General features: G+C 42.9%; 1 protein-coding gene across 1 annotated transcript in view; it reads left to right on the top strand.

Moving 5' to 3' along the window:
- Positions 1 to 5,000, top strand: part of LOC123502794 (Down syndrome cell adhesion molecule-like protein Dscam2) — a 144,202-nt gene that overhangs the window by 46,017 nt on the left and 93,185 nt on the right. The gene's annotated exons all lie outside the window — the stretch shown is intronic.

Here is a 5,000-nt window from a genome sequence, read left to right as displayed (position 1 = left end):
GAGCCAAATGACGCACAGAGAGCTAATGCCGCTTAACAGATGAAAGCGAGCCAAATAGCGCACAGGGATATTGTAACGCTGAACTGGCGAGGGTGAGACAAGTAGCGAAATGGATAATATTGCCTCAAATAGACGAAAGTGAGCCAAATAGCGCACAGGGAGGTTGTAAACTGACAAGAACAAGCCAAATAGCGCACAGGAAGAATATGAGTTTAAACTGGCAAGGACGAGGCAAGTAGCGAAATGGATAATACTTCGCTAAGCAGATGAAAGCGAGCCAAGTAGCGCAATGGATATTAGAGCAGCGATCAGATGGAAGCGAGCCGAGTAACACCGAGAGAGAGAGATGGCAGCGTGAAACAGATGAAAGCAAGCCAAGTAGTGTTGGAAAGATTACACCGTTAAACAGATTACAGCGCTAAAAAAAAGGCACAGAAGAAGACTAAGGCGTGAAACATGAAAGCAGCCAAAACAACGCAAAGAAAGATACATTATAGCGCTAAGCAGACGAAAGTAACGAGAGGAAGGAAAACTAACGCAAAAAAAAGACTGAAACTAAACAAGGCAGACAAAAGATAGCCAAAATGCGCAAGAGAGAGAGAGAGAGAGAGAGAGAGAGAGAGAGAGAGAGAGAGAGAGAGAGAGAGAGAGAGGCAACAAGCGTAGAGTAAGAATAATGTAACGTCTAACAGGGAATATAAAGGTGAGCCAAGTAGCGCCAGGGAGAGAACCATATACCGCAAAATGACATACGTTACACAGAGTTTGGGAAAACATGAACTAAACACCCTAAGGAACAGAAACAAGCAAGGTAGAAGTGTATAGAGTTGAAGGAGAGACAGAGCCAGTGAACAGAGGACAGCGAATGTAGAGTGCAACCCCTTCAGTAGCATGACGCGTTTCCATATTCATTCTGCTTCCCATTTGGTGATTTTATACAGCTTCAGGAACCTTAGTGGGGTTATTGAAATAGTGTAGACTCTGGCCATTAATCTTACGATCTCTGTAAAGCCTTCCTAATGCCAATAAAATGGTCCAATCTTACATAAATCTCAAGGTAAAAATGTGTCCGAGTACTGAAGAGATTGAAATAGTGAAGACTTTTGCTATTAACCTTCTGACCTCTATAGACCCTTCCTACTGTCAATAAAATGGTCTAATCGTACACAAATCTCAAGGTAAAAATGTGTCAAGTACTGAAGACATTAAAACATTGAAGACTGGCTAGTAATCTTCTTACCTCTATAGACCCTTCCTACTATCATTAAAATGGTCGAATTGTACACAAATCTCAAGTACTGAAGAGATTAAAACAGTGAAGACTCTGGCGATTAAACTTCTGACCTCCATAGACCCTTCTTAATATCAATAAAATGGCCTAATCATACACAAATCAAAAGGTGAAAATGCGTCCCAGTACTGAAGAGTCTGAACGTTCCCTGGAAGGACGACACAGTGAGACATAAACACAGCCAAACTACGTACACTGAATCTTCAACACAGTAAGCGCCGGCCGGTCCAACACGTTACTAAGAGCGATGTACCATTTAATCATGACGTATTACTGTTATTCATTGTATTATGCATTTTTTTTCCTGCAGAGAGAGAGAGAGAGAGAGAGAGAGAGAGAGAGAGGAGTATTAATTTCAATATTAGCGCATGATCATTCTTCAAAACATGACACTGATTGTTATGTTTGGCAAAGATTGATTAAAAGTGGAGTACATTATGCTTTTGTGTGTGTGTGTGTGTGTGTGTGTGTGTGTGTGTGTGTGTGTGTGTGTGTGTTAATTAAGAGAGGTAGATCGCCTGCTTCACCTGTCCTGTCTGGCTGATTGAAGGTGAGCAGGTGTGTGGCAATGGCTGGCTGATTGACACACACACCTGCACTACAGACAGCTATAGTGGGGTAGTCTCTCTCTCTCTCTCTCTCTCTCTCTCTCTCTCTCTCTCTCTCTCTCTCTCTCTCTCTCTCTCTGAAGCTCTCTAAAGCTGTTTTTATTCATGTTTTCTTGATCATGTACGAATTAACACACACACACACACACACACACACACACACACACACACACACACACACACACACACACACACACACACACACACACACACACACACACACACACACACACACACACACACACACACGTAAATCCTGCCCGTGGATTAGCCTCAGCAATCCACATTACGTGCGTCCGTTTTTATTGGATTAATCGGATTGCAGAGACCGGATTATTGCACCAAGAGAGAGAGAGAGAGAGAGAGAGAGAGAGAGAGAGAGAGGAAGGGGATAAATATTGGGATGAAGGATGTACGTATGCACCGAGTAGTGTGAGTGTGAGAGAGAGAGAGAGAGAGAGAGAGAGAGAGAGAGAGAGAGAGAGAGATTTCATTAATACATTACGTTTATTTGAAGTTCAATCACTCTCTCTCTCTCTCTCTCTCTCTCTCTCTCTCTCTCTCTCTCTCTCTCTCTCTCTCTCTCTCTCTCTCTCTCTCTCTCTCTCTCTCTCTCTCTCCTCCCAGAATGCGTGTGAAGAATGAAACACACACACACACACACACACACACACACACACACACACACACACACACACACACACACACACACACACACACACACACACACACACACACACACACACACACACACACGAGACGACTGAGAAATAAATCCGTGAAACATCTTGAAAAGACTGAAAATGTACTTCTCTCTCTCTCTCTCTCTCTCTCTCTCTCTCTCTCTCTCTCTCTCTCTCTCTCTCTCTCTCTCTCTCTCTCTCTCTCTCTCTCTCTGTAAAATGGTGAGAAAATATGTTTGAAACTTCCAAATCTCTCTCCACGGGTGACCACGACCTCGCTTTCACATGAAGGGATAGAGAAAATTAAAGAGAGAGAGAGAGAGAGAGAGAGAGAGAGAGAGAGAGAGAGAGAGAGAGAGAAACTTATAAATTCTAACTTTGAGGAGAGAAAAGAATAAGACAACTTGTAAATATTGTAGAGAAAGGTAGAATTTTGAACCATGTCGAATATTGAGAGAGAGAGAGAGAGAGAGAGAGAGAGAGAGAGAAATCAGTACCAAAATGGATCTGATAAATACTAAAACGGTGAGAGAAGGAGGAAAAAGAGAGAAAGAGAAAAGGAGAGAAAGGTGAAGACAAGGAGGGAGTGATAAATTAGAATATAAGAAGGAAGGATGGAAGGAGAGAATGGAGGAATAGAGAAGAAGGAAAGAGAGAAGGAGGAAAGAAGGTACTGAGTAGAAATGAAGGATGGAAATAGGAGAGAATGAAGGAAGAGAGGAATAGAGAGAATAGGAAAAAAAAGAAAAATAATGGATTAAAAAGGAAGGAAGGAAAAGAAGGAGAGAGAGAGAGAGAGAAAAAATAGATAGAGAATGAAGGAAGAGAGGAATAGAGAGGAGAATAGAAAAAAAGAAAAATAATGAAAATAATGGATTAAAAAGGAAGGAAGGAAAGAAGGAAGAGAGAGACAGAGATAAAAAAATAGATAGAGAATGAAGGAAAGAAGTAATAGAGAGGAGAAGAAAAGGAAATAAAAGAAAAAGGAGCGAATGGAAACAAAGATGAAAATAATGGATTGAAAAAAAGGAAGAAAAGAAAGAAGGAAGGAAGAAGAAAGAAAGGGATAAAAGATGGACACAGAATAAAGAGATGAAGGAACAAGAAAATAGAAATAAAATAGGGAATAGAATAAAGAAAAAAGAGGAAGGAAAACACGAAGAATAAAGAAAAAGAAGACTAAACGAATAAAATGAAAAAAAAACGAAGGAAAAATAGACAAACGAAAGAAAAACACGAGAGAGAGAGAGAGAGAGAGAGAGAGAGAGAGAGAGAGAGAGAGAGAGAGAGAGAGAGAGAGAGAGAGAAACACAAAGAAACACAGTGGAAGAGAGAAAGGAATCGTGTTCATCTTGCAGAAAACATTTGAACATCGCAAGAATTCAAGAAAATGTCTCCACTTCTTTGGGGCAAAATTTTCCTTCAGATTCGCGCACCCAGAGAGAGAGAGAGAGAGAGAGAGAGAGAGAGAGAGAGAGAGAAACTTCATTCCTCATTGCCGTCTGCTCTAATGTTTGAATACCGTCACATCAGAAGAGGAGGAGGAGGAGGAGGAGGAGGAGGAGGAGGAGGAGGAGGAGGAGGAGGAGGAGGAGGAGGAGGAGGAAGAAGACGAGGAGGAGGAGGAGGAGGAAGAGGAGGAGAAGAGTCGACCAGGCGTGAGGGACAGAGCAGTGAGGCGTGATGAGAGAGAGAGAGAGAGAGAGAGAGAGAGAGAGAGAGAGAGAGAGAGAGAGAGAGAGAGAGAGAGAGAGAGAGAGAGAGAACAGGCGACAGTGACATGGAAGAGCAGCAGGAGGAGGGAGGAGGAGGAGGAGGAGGGTGAAAATAGGAGCGAGAAGGAATAGAGGAGAGTAGGTTCCGCAGCTCTCTCTCTCTCTCTCTCTCTCTCTCTCTCTCTCTCTCTCTCTCTCTCTCTCTCTCTCTCTCTCTCTCTCTCTCTCTCTCTCTCTCTCTCTCTCTCTCTCTCTCTCTCTCTCTCTCTCTCTCTCTCTCTCTCTCTCTCTCTCTCTCTCTCTCTCTCTCTCTCTCTCTCTCTCTCTCTCTCTCTCTCTCTCTCTCTCTCTCTCTCTCTCTCTCTCTCTCTCTCTCTCTCTCTCTCTCTCTCTCTCTCTCTCTCTCTCTCTCTCTCTCTCTCTCTCTCTCTCTCTCTCTCTCTCTCTCTCTCTCTCTCTCTCTCTCTCTCTCTCTCTCTCTCTCTCTCTCTCAGATACAGTGTGGTTCGTTTAGCTCCCCGCGGGCAGAGTAAGGCAGGCATCCCTCACCCCGTCCACCTTCTCTTCTTCTGCTTTGCTCTCTTCATTCAATAGATATTTCCTTGCCACGCTCATTGCTACCGTCATTGCTAACTTTATTTCATTTAGTTTTGTTTGGTAGTAATCCTTCCGTGTGTTTTTTTTTTCTTTCTCTCTCTCTCTC

This window comes from Portunus trituberculatus, chromosome 12, assembly GCF_017591435.1.
Source record: "Portunus trituberculatus isolate SZX2019 chromosome 12, ASM1759143v1, whole genome shotgun sequence".
In the NCBI taxonomy this organism is placed as follows: domain Eukaryota; kingdom Metazoa; phylum Arthropoda; class Malacostraca; order Decapoda; family Portunidae; genus Portunus; species Portunus trituberculatus.
This window is presented reverse-complemented; position numbering and strand designations above follow the sequence as displayed.